The sequence below is a fragment of the Pan paniscus genome, chromosome 13 (genome assembly GCF_029289425.2).
Source record: "Pan paniscus chromosome 13, NHGRI_mPanPan1-v2.0_pri, whole genome shotgun sequence".
NCBI lineage: Eukaryota > Metazoa > Chordata > Mammalia > Primates > Hominidae > Pan > Pan paniscus.
Window position 1 is genome coordinate 38,381,082 of NC_073262.2, and position 12,644 is coordinate 38,393,725.

The 12,644-nt window shown below is 40.7% G+C and overlaps 1 pseudogene; it reads right to left on the reverse strand.

Annotated features, from left to right (window-relative positions):
• Positions 1–5,696: 5,696 nt before the first annotated feature.
• LOC100977835 (structural maintenance of chromosomes protein 4-like) lies at positions 5,697–8,516 on the reverse strand (annotated as a pseudogene).
• Between the last annotated feature and the right edge of the window lie 4,128 nt (positions 8,517–12,644).

Below are 12,644 nucleotides of genomic sequence, written 5' to 3' on the forward strand. Positions count from 1 at the left end.
CGAACAATGGCACTCATAGGTATATATAGAAGTGAAATGAAAACTTATGTCCACACAAAAACTTGCACATCAAGTTTCCACAGTTTTTATAGCAGCATATCTATAATACTACCAAAGTGAAAACAACTCAAATGTCATCATCCGATGAATGGATAAAGTGTCCATACCATAAAATATTATCTACAATAAAGAAGAATGAGGTACTGATACATGCTACAACATGAACCTTGAAAACATTATACTAAGGGAAAGAAGCCAATTGCAAAAGACCACATATTATATCATTCTGTTTATATGAAGTGTCCACAGTACACAAATCCTTAGAGAAAGAAAGCAGATTACTGGTTGCCTAGGGCTAGAGGGAGAGATAGAGAGTGACTGCTAAGGGTAGAGTTTCCCTTTGAGGTAATGAAAACATTCTAGAGTTAGATAGTAGTGAAAGCTGGATAATTTTGTGAATATACTAAAAACCATTGAACTCTGAATTAGTGAATTTTATATTTTGTGAATTATATCAGAGTAAAAATGTGAATAAATTGTATATAACTAAATACACACACACACACACACGAGTACAAGTAAAACCAAGGAATTCTGAATAGGATAAGTGAATTGTATCAATGTCAGCATCTCAGTTGTAATACCATATGACTATCTTGTAAAATATTACTGTTGTGAGGAACTATGTAAAATGTATACAATATTTCTCTATATTATTCCTTACAACTGCATGTGAATCTAAAGAAGCCACTGCAAAAAATTCACATTCACCATATGTAAAGCCCACACACTCGCCCACCAGTGCTAGAGAAACAATACTACCTTCTGCTTCTTTCTGCCATCCATTCATTTATGAGCAGCAGAGTCTAAATTAGACGCTTGCTGGCAAAGGATTCTGGGAAATGGTGTCCTAGGCTTCCAGAATCTCTGATATAGGAGATCATAGAAGGGAAGAGGGATGAATGCCAATGTATTATATATAAAAATATTTATACCTAAAATACATATTTGAATTTACATATACAAGAATATAAATTTATATACACTTATACAGCAATTCACATACTATTTAAATTTATAAATACGTATACATACATATATATGTATTTGTGTGTATATTCTAAACTCATGGCATAATGTTTAAATCTGTGTCTGAAATTGCATATACAATACCTTAGTCCGTGTTTCTCCCCCACCCCCAAAGTAACATCTGCAACAAACTTTGATGTGTGGGTCATTTATTCGGGATGATGATTCCAGGAAGCAAGGGAGGAATAGGAGGACTGAACAGAGGAGGAGAGAGAGAAAATCGAAAGATGTATCACACCATTGATGACTATTGGGAGAAACTGATTGTTCCATCTCTTTCTGAGAAGCCCAAGGAACAGAAGGTCACTTATCTTTGGTCAAAGGTTTAGATTGCACATGTTGAGCAGATCCCTTAGACACATCACACTGACACCATTAGGTCAGAGAAGCAAGAGGTACAATGGTCTTGCCCAAGGTGAGGTGCTGTTGGCTGACGCCTGTGGGAGACTGGTGGAAGCTTTCATAATATGGGGTGATGATGAGAGGGTTTGAAGCCATGCACAAGAGGTATCTGAATACAGGATGATCCCAATTACATGAATTACATTATTGGACAGACAAAAAGTCTGAAAGGAAATTTAGCAATATGTTAGTGGTGGGTTATAGAATTATAGATAATTTTTGCTTCTTTTTTAATATGTTCTTATACTTTGAAGTTTTGCACAATAAGTATATATTGTTTCTGTAGTCACAAAATGCAACCAAAATTACATTTAAGGAGCTACGCCCTATGGTTTAAGGATGAAAGTTGATACGAAGACCACAGGATTTGGATATAGGATTCTTCTACTGGATGGGAAAAGGGACCAAATGACCTCTCAGATCACAGGCTAGGATTCTATGAAAATCAATTTGGCAGAAATGCCCAGAGGAGTACCAGGCACAAAATAGGCCCTTGACTCACATTTGTCAAAGGAATGAATGTATGTACTGCAGCAGCACAGATAGAGTTGGAAAACTTTATGCTAGAAGCCCACAGGGTCTTAGAGAAAACAAACAAAAAAAAAGAAACTTAAAAAGATAAAGTTACCATAGATAAAGTTACCATATGACCCAACAATTCTACTCCTAGGTATATCCTCAAGAGAAATGAGAACATATATCCACACAAAATCTTGCACACCCAACAACAGCACTATTCACAAAAGCTAAATATGGAAACAATCCAAATGTCCATCAACTGATGAATAGATTAACAAATTGTGGTATATCTAAATAATGGAATGTTATTCAACCATAAAAAACTGACATAGTGATCCATGCCACAACTGGACAAACTTTGAAAATATCCTAAGTAAAAGAAGCTAGATGCAAAAGTCAACATACTGCACAATTCTATTTATGTGAAATGTCCAGAAGAGATAAATCCATAAAGGAAAAATAAACAGATTAGTGGATGCCAAGGCCTGCCGAGAGGAAAGAATATGGAGTGCTTACTTTGTAGATAATGAAGTTTCTTTGTGAGTAATGAAAAGTTTGGGGCATTAAATAGTGATGGTTGCACAACATTGTAAATATACTAAAAATCACTGAATTGTCCACTTTTAAATGGTGAATTTTGTGTTATTTGAATTTTATTCCAATCAAAAATGATAGTAAACAGTTTAAGGGAACATATAATGTGTGGCAAATAATGGTATTAGAGTCTAGGGTAGAGCGAGAGAGATCATATAGGTATGGGGTCATCAGGATGGCTGCACGGAGTGGGTAGGAGTTTGGGACTTTGAAGAAGCGGGATAATAGACATTCCAAAAGATGCTCAATAAGTGCTTGTGGAACTGAATTCAGCTATAAGCATTGCAGGAAGAGGTATCCACTAAGGCATTAAAACAGCAAGGGGCAGGATGAGTCCTGTAGATAGCCATCCTCATGGATATAGAAGATTTTAACAGTGGAAGAAGGGTGGCAGATAAGGCAGAAGAAAAAAAATCATCATTCATGTAAACATTTTTAGAACAAAAAATCTGGCCCAGATTAATGTTTTCTCCAATTTCAACTGTTTTTTTCACTTCTAATTATAGAAATAATATAAAAGAAGGCATTCTGGTATAATGGCTTAAAGGTTCTGCACCAGTCGGACAGCCAGGCTGCAGAAAACATAACCCCAGAGTTTCAGTGACTTACAACAGCAACAGTTGATTTTTCATGCCCTCCGCATGCCTGCTATGGGTGGGCTGTATCTGTACTCTATGTCTTCTTCACTCTGGGACTCAGGTTACCTGGGCAGCCTCCACCTGGAATTGTCATCACAGCGGAGAACAAGGCAAACTGTGTACTGATCTTCAAGCTTCTGTTCAGAAAAGACATCCCTTCCACTCTCCTCTCACTAGTCAAAGTTGGCCACGGACCCACACCCAAAGTCAACAAAACAGGGAAGGGGCATTAAACATGGGTAACTGGAAAAACTATTTACCACAGGCTCCAACCCTGTCCCTGTGACTTAATAGCTTTTAGTAAAGTTGCTTATATTCTCTGAGCCTCAAAATCTTCATCTATTAAATGGGGATGATTACTCCCATGCTATGAAATTATGATGAGGATTAAATGAGATCATGTCAGTAAAATACTTGGTGCAATGCCAGGCACATAGTAGTTATTCAATAAAATAAACTGCTGCAACAGATGATAAGCTCCCCGCAGGCAAGCACTTTTTACCCATTGTTTACCCTAGCACAGCACCTAGCTCACTGTAAATATTTCAATAGATGCTTAGTAGAAGAGTGAATAAAGGAATATGACTGTATGCTCATTTTTGTAAAACTGGAGTACACAAGAAAGTATTTAGAAAAAAAATAAACTTACTATTTTTAATTAATGGCCAATGAAGGGGAAGTAGGCCCTCCTCTTCCTTATCACTGATGAGCAAGTTATAGCTCCTTTTTAATTCACAGCCTTTCTTGCCCCAGCTCACATCTGATGCAGAAATCAAGGCTGAAATGTGCAGATGTGGATGTCTTTTGGAGAGTTGAGCACTGTCTGAAGAATGTTTCTAGCTCAGCAGAGGTCTGGCAATAAACTATCCTTATGGATCTCGGTGTCCAGATGGGGTGCTGGATTGCGTGGGAGTCCCCAGAAGGTGAAGACAAGAGACAGGAAATAGAAATTACTGCCTGGCCTGAGGCCTTTCCTGGGATGGGGTCTCCAAAGAATAGAACCTTCTGCCAGAGTTCCGTCTGCTTTAATAATCTTTGCCAGGGTTCCACATACTATCATCAATTCAGGATAACAGTGAGATTATTTTTGAGATTTAAAAAAGTTTTATTTAAAAGCCCATAATTTTAATTTATACTAGTAGATATGAGAAAGAGAAAATGCAAATAAAAATCACAACTAAATCTCACCTTAACTAAATGCAAAACCACATCTACTTATTTTTTGTAGTCTTCTTTCAAATGTATGAATTATACAGTAAATTTATAATGTAAAAATTTTTATTACTTGTAGACCTTCTGATTGGCATGGTCCATTATTACAACTGTTTACTACAGGTAAGATAATGTGCCCACCAGGCACACACACATGCCCAATTGCTCACACATACTCACACATACTCATTACCCATGTTACATGTATGAGACGAAACATAATGGCTGTCTAAGAAATAGAAACCTTTGTTCTTTGCAGACTAACTGGTAGAAGCCATAGGGAAACATTTTTCAGTTAAATGGGAGGGAGAGTTTTCAAACAGATGGTCTTTAAAGCCCCTTAACCCTGAGATGTGATGACATTGGTAATAGCCTGATTTAACTTGAGGAGCCCACCTGGCAATTCTTCCATTTTATTCAGGGTTCTTTCTGTTCTCTGTGGGTCTGACAACAAATGCTTATGGACACCTATGCTCTGCTGTCACTCTGTGAAGATTTATGAGGGACACTTGGGCCGGGACCATAGCCCCTCCCTCTGAGGGGTTTGGCTTCTACCTGGGCAGCTGATGGACAGCCATGGGAAGCCCAGTGAGGCGGCCCACAATAACACACAGCTCACAGCATCACAAGGAGGGGGGAGGTTACTTCCAAGGAAGTGACACAGATGATTAATGCTGTGGAAATTCAGTAGAGACATGGATGAATATACCAAAATTCACTGTGGCTGCTTCCTAACAAATTTAGATTAAATATGCTATCAGGAAAACAGTTTTCCAGTTCCCTCAGACAGAAGTTTCAGAAAAATCTCTACCCCACTCTCAAGTCCCCAACTCCACCCCATACCAACACCTCATACACATACACAGGTGTGTGCAAGCACACACACACGTGCACGCACACACACATATTATCACTGTGCAGGGAAGGCTTTTCAAAGGATGGCTCCTGCATGGTGAATCCATACCACTTTTGTGTTTCTCTTCACTTTTGTCCCCTTTGGTCTGATCACCTGTTCATTGCTTAAAGCCAAATGCTTCCTTAGAGAGCTTTAGAACGTACTTGGACAGTCAAACACTGCATCTGATCCTCTTGTAGAATACAGGCAAGATATGAGAGAGATTTAGAGGGTTTCTTCCCAGTTTAAAAATATGTATTCTATATAACTCATAATCCTTTACAAATAGAAAATCAGTAATACAATACACCAAATCTATGCCAACTCAATTGGAAGAATAAACAAGTTCAACAAAGTCCTTTAGATGCAATTTATTTTGGGCTTACTGCAACATTTTTTGTTATATTGTAGATCTTGTAAATTCCAGTAAGTCTATCTGAAATTGCAAACATATTAATATTTCAAGGAGAAATTATTATGAACTGAGTATTTCTGTTTGTTCATATTTAAAATGCAACAATGGACACATCTTTAAAATCAACGGCTGCATCAACCTTGTCCCTGAAGTAGAAGGGAGTGGGTTTATAGAGGGGAAGAGCTAATACTAAAGCCATGGCTGGGGATAGTGGCTCATGACTAATCCCAGCACTCTGGGAGGCCAAGGCAGGTGGATCACTTGAGGTCGGGAGATTGAGACCAGCCCGGCCAACATGGTGAAATCCCGTCTCTACCAAAAATACAAAAATTAGCCAGGCATGGTAGGTGCCTGTAATCCCAGCTACTTAGGAGGCTGAGGCAGGAGAATTGCTTGAACCCAGGAGGCAGAGGTTGCAGTGAGCCAAGATCGTGCCATTGCACTCCAGCCTGGGCCACAGAGCGAGACTCTGTCTCAAAGAAAATAAGAAGTAAATAAATAAATAGCCAATGAACTAAGCATTTTCTCTCCTCCTGAAAGGCTGAAGATGTTCTTCCAACTTTTCATAGGTAGTCAAACAGTGAACATGATTCCTTCAGAGAAAGGACCCAAGCTGCCTACAAGCTCCAGTTTGGCATCCCCTCCCAAAGTAAGCATTTGGTAATTCTCCTTTAATGTATTCAGTACTACATAAAAACCTGCCATAAATTCATTAATTTGTTTCTGAAGCTCTTCATATGTCTGTCTAAAATTATCTCTTTGAGAGAGTTTTGAATACGTAGGATTCTGAACACATAGAAGACATACAATTGCTCTTTCAATATTTTAAAGGAAAAAGTAGACTTGTCACACCTGACGTCAAAAGGTAGACATTAGGGTAATAGCATTTGGCTTAACTGACAGCAGGTCTTTGAACAGCCAGTGAAGCCCAGTAGTGGCAGAAGCTGTCTTAGGGAGTAGTGACCTAAGTGTTCAAACTCAGGCCCAGCAAATGCCCAGCAAGGATCATCTAGGAGCCTGGCCTGCAGGCTTTGCAGGCCTCTTGCACATCTGAGAGTCCCTTCTATGAGATCCCAGAATTGCTTTGTCAAGGAAGAGGGACTGGAGCTGGGTTGTGACCATCGAGGAGTAGGCAGGAATGAATGGACAAAATTCCTGGGACAAAGGCATGAGAAAGAGCATAGCAGTCAAGTCCATCTAGAGAATGGAGGGACTCAGCCTTGTTATCTAAATGAGAGGCTTCAGAGAGGTGGTGACTAAGAGATAAGAGGGAGATATTAGTTTGGGATTCAGTTTTAGATAACCTTGAATGCTGTGAGAAAAATAATGAATTTTGTCTTCAGGGCACTTGGTTACAAACTAGTAGCCAACTTACGCTTTATTACTTAAAGTGCCCAGTGTTTCAAGAGGCATTTGGTCCCCACATAAGCAGGTTAGAGCCTAGTGTCTTCAACAGACTTCACATATTTATATTACCTGCCTGCCACGGTTACTGCTGCTACAGTTGATGATAAATCACTGAAGATGTTAACGTGGGAAAGTGGAATGAGCCAAATCTTGGGGAAGTCAGTGCAGTAATGTGCAGCTAAGGTTTGAGGGCAAGAGAGTCCAGAAGGTTTTTCCACTGCAATAGTCCAGGCACGAAACACTTAGGACTAAACCTGAAAACTGATAGTGGGAGAGGAAACATAAATATAGATGAAAGACAGGTCTGCAGGAAGAGGTGGCCAGACAAGAGGAACACCCAAAGGGGGAATGTCTGTACTACATTCCAGTCTCCTTTCAGCCAAGACAAGCTGTGTGACTTTGGGCAAGTTACCTAACAGCTCTAGCTTTATTTTCCTAAGATACATAATGGAGATAAAATTATCTATTCTGCCGTATTGTTTTAAGAATTTGCAATAGTTTATATAAATCTACATAAAAGTTCCTAGCACAAGGCCTGCCATACAGAGAGCATTCATAAAAGATTTAAATTTTTGTATGCTTGTTAAAATTGTATAATTTTGTGTATGTGTAGGGTGCATTAACTGATTGAAAGTAGGGTAAGTCAAAGATTTCTAATTATTTCCAGTAAAAATTTGAGAGGTATATTTGAGGAAAAAACAAGTAGTTAAATTTTAAATGTTTTAGGCTGAAAAATAATGCCTTACAGGATATATCCAAGTAAGATTTTCTAGCTGGAAATTGACAATATGTGTATGCAGATGGGAAAAATTGGGATGAAGCTTCAGATTAACTAGGGAGGTTTAGGCTGCAAGTAACCAAATACTCAAATTCAACTGGCTTAAATGATAAAGAAAATGTATTAGCTCCCATAATGGAAATTCAGTCTGGTATTACTTACTTCAAAGGCTCTCTAGTGGCCTCAGGGATCCAGGCCCTTACCATCTTCCCCTCAGCAACCTAAACACATCGGCTTATCTCCAGGCCTGCTGCCTTCTTAGTTACAGCATGGCTGCAAGCATTTCAGAAGTCACGTCAAGGCATGACAAAGAAGAAGAAACATTTACCAGACACCCCTCAGTATATTTCCCCTCTCTTCTACTTGGCTAGATTTGGGATAAATTCTCCTCCTTAAATCAGTCATTGTCAAGAAGAACTGGACTCCTAAGTTTGGCTTAAATTAATCCAGATTTACCACCTGGGCCAAGAGGAGAAGTGGACACTCAAGAGGAAGAATGAGAATGGCTGCTGGGTAGGGCATCCCACCACCTTGCACCTCTGGCTGAGTCTTGGGGTCCAAGGCCATGGCTCTTGATGAGCTGTTCTCACTGTCACACAACTCCTGCTGAAGACAGCTTTCTTCTAGCTGCTGGCCCTTCCACCTGCTGTCTAGAACGTGGGTTTCCAAGTCCTTCCAGGTGAGACAGCTGACCCTCAGCTCCTCCAGGCACCCAGATTGAAGTCATTGTCTGAACTAATTCATGAACTAATTTAATGGAGCAAGGTAATAAGTGGTAGCAGTTTCTCACTTCCTTACCACCAACTGCAGCAAACCCTGCTCTGGCAAAGTTTCTGTAAAAATCGAGATGAAATAGATTAGTGTTGAGGACTCCCTGACTCCCCCCACAGAGGCACACAGCAGGTAGGAGACTGGATTGGCTGGTGACTGGAAGATAGTGGCAAAAAGTGGCTAGCAGATGGTGGAAAGTTGTCTGGTTGCCAAGAGGAGAGTAAAGCCTAGTACTAGAAGACCATAAGCACTTTGTCTTATTGATACACATGACAAACTCACTTTCAATCAAGCAAACCATTCTTCCTCTTTCCCAAAGTCTTGCTTATTGATTGACTGGAGGTCGTATCTGAGCCTTGGAAAACAAAGCTGGCCACCTGCAGTTCTCTGGATGAGGCAAAGGGGAAAAGGCCAGGTTAACTAGGGCCTCTCACCTCATTTTCACTGAACAGGAAACTCATAATAAGCCAATCTAAAAATGTCCACAGGAAGCAAGCATTAACTCACCTCCCTGTGTCTTGCAAGGTCTAAATCTAAGTCATCCTGGAATGATAACATTCTCTTATATCTTTCATGAAAATGCCACAAAATGTCTCTGGAAACCCTTGGTAACAAACACACTACAAGGGAGACAATTTGTTTTAAAAGTTTAGCCTACTGGCCCTGAAACTTTTTACAAGTGTGTTCCCCAGGGACATTTTTCATAATTCTCTGCCCTGGGTTGAGCCCACATTTTAAAAGCATTACAAACAGTTTTTCCAGCAATTGTTAACTTCCTCTCCCATCATATATTATGAATAGTTACATTTAATTGCGTTTGCAGTAAAAATCACCAATAGCCATAGCATAATTCCCATTTTTAAATTTTCCACATTTTTAAAACTTTAGTTGAAGTATTACGTAATATACTACAGAAAGCACGCATACCAAAAAATGTATTGCTCAATTCGTCCTCACAAACCAAACATACCCACATAACCAGCACCCAGATCAAGAAACAGACCATCATCAGCACCTTGGATTACCAGCACCCTCAACTTCCCTGTCAGTCACTAAACACTATGCTCCCATAAGGATAAGCCCATCCTGATTTCCAACAGTATAGTGTAGGTTTCCCGGTCTTGGGACTTTGTGTAAATTATTCTTACAGTATATATTCTTTGTGTCTAGCTATTTGCACTCAGCATCAGCTAAGATCCATGTTACACATAGCTAAAAATCATTCATTCTCAGTGCTTAGTTCATATTCTACTATATAAATATACTACATCTATCAGTTCTACTGTTGATGGGCATTTGGGTAATTTCCCTGTGTTGTCTATTTCCAAGTGCACTACTTTGAACATTTTGAACATATCTCTTGGGGAATATATGTAAGAATTTCTGTACCTAGTATCCATAGCTAGTAGAGGAATTGCTGGGCCCTGGGATACATGCATATTTGGCTTTAGTAGATAGATTCTGCCAATCTGCTGAAGTGGCTTCATTAGACATTTTTGAAATGTGGAAAATAGCTTATGTACCCAACGATTGCCTTTGTGGATCCCTGAGAGGTGTATGGACACCAGTCAAGAACTTCTTCTTAAAGGAACCTATTGTCTTGTTCTGTCCCCAGTGAAAATAGGTAAGATTTACTATTCCTCGTAAAATGCACTTCAGTTATTTTGGAACTATGATGAAATCCACTGTGGTGTAAATTTTATGTGTCAACTTGACTGGGCTAAGGGATACCCACATGGCTGATCCAACACATCTGGGTGTGTCTGTGAGGGTATTTCTGGAAGAGAATAGTGCTTGAATTCATAGACTGAGTGAAAAAGATCTACCCAATGTGGGCAGATTGTGTGCCCACCAATGTGGGCAGCTGTCATCTAATCCATTTAGGGGACTCAGATAGGAAAAAAAGTCAGAGGAAAGGTGAGCCCTCCCTCTCCCTTCTTGAGCTGGGACATCCATCTTCTCCTGCTTTAGATGTCAGATCTCCTGGGTTTGGGGCCTTTAGTCTCAGAATGGAAATCACACCAGTAGCTCCTGGTCCTCAGGCGTTTGGACCCACACTGAATTACATCACTGACTTTTCTGGTTCTCCAGCTTGCAGATGGCAGATCATGGGACTTCTTGGCCTCCATAAACATGTGAGGCAGCTCCTATAATGAATCTCCATATAAAAACTTACAATCATGGCAGATGGTGAAGGGGAAGCAAGGCATGTCTTACGTGGCAGCAGGAGAGAGAGCATGAAGTGGGAAGTGCCACACACTTGCAAACAATTAGATCTCATGAGAACTCACCATCACAAGAACAGCAAAGGGGAAGTCTGCCCCCATGATTTAATCACACCCCACCAGGCCCCTCTTCCAACACATGGGGATTACAATTTGAGAAGAGATTTGAGTGGAGACACAGTCTATAGATAGATATAGATATATAGATATAGATAGATATACCCTATTGGTTCTGTTTCTCTAGAGAACCCTAATACATCCTCTCTCACCCTGTTACCCCTGGGCTATAAAATCTTTCCTCCCATGTAATGCCCAGATGAGAGCTTTATGCTGAGCTTTATCTGAGGCCTTTTTGTGGGATGAAGATGCTGAGTCTCAGAGTGTTATGTGGTCACAGGTAGTGGATGCCACATGGTGCCTCCAGAACCATGTCCCCTGTAATACACAACCCGTCTTCAGTATCAGGTAGGAAGGAAGTCAGAGAGGCGCTGGGAAGGCACACGCTCTGGAGGCAGACAGGCCTGGGTGTGCACACTGATTTGGCCACTCTCTAGTGTGAACCTGATGTACACCTGGGACATGTGACCAACAAGGACATTCATCTGGCTGCATGAGGTTATGATTAACATTGCTTTTCTAAACCCAGTGCCTTATTGGTGTTGGTTGAAAGAGGCAATTAGAATAAAATCTAAATTTCTTACTTTGCCCATAAGGCGCCACCTGAGCAGACTTTCTGCTGACCTCAGCTCCTTCCACTCGATCCTTTGCTCACATTGCTCCAGGCGCACAGCTCTTCCCCCAAACACAACTAGGGCAAGTTTCAGGGTGTTTGTGCTGCTCTTCCATTGGCACTAGTTGCTCTTTTCCTAGATCTTCATGGGCTGCTTCTTCCTCATGATTCAGGTCTCAGCTTCAATGTCACCTCCTTGGAATTAATGTCCTTTCCTAACCAGCCCTAAGACAGCCCTCCACCACCTTCTCCATCTCATTAACCTATTTAATGTTCTTTATGGTATATATCATGTGTCCATTGCCTTCCCACAACAAGAATGAAAGAGCCACAAGAAAAATGACCATGTTAATTATTCATTGCTATATCCCCAGCATCTAGAATAGTCCCTGCCACATAGTAGGTGGCCAATAAATGTTGGAGGAAATGAATAATTGCGGTCTCAGTGAAGGAGTGTGCTGGTCCAGATTCAGCTGCCACTGATTGCCTTTGAGGCCGGTGGGGGGGGAGGGGGCGGGGGCGGGGGAAGGTCCCACTTAGCATAGTTCAATATTCTCCCTTTCTTGAGCCCAGGGTGAGCATTTTTGCTGGCCCTAAAGAGACTCACCCATCTGACGATCTGGCATTTCTATTACCTCATTTCAACAAATCAATGTCGTGAACTTTCTATTCCAGACAAACTTGCATTAATGATTTGCAGTGAACCACCAATACACCAAGAAGACCATTTAACTTGTCAAAAACAAGAATTGTCAGCTGCTGGAAATGCAAGCCTGACACTTGCAGGCTCTGTAAGGCTGAGATTCCATCCCTCCCAGTTCTTGGAGCCAAGACGAGATCAATGGGGAAGCTGCCCAGCAGGACAGACCTCACATGTCACAGGACACCACTTCTGCCAAGCTTGGCAAAGCCAAGGAGCCATGGTCTGCTAATTGTGCCACGTGGCCATAGGCTGGCAGCCTTTAGTGA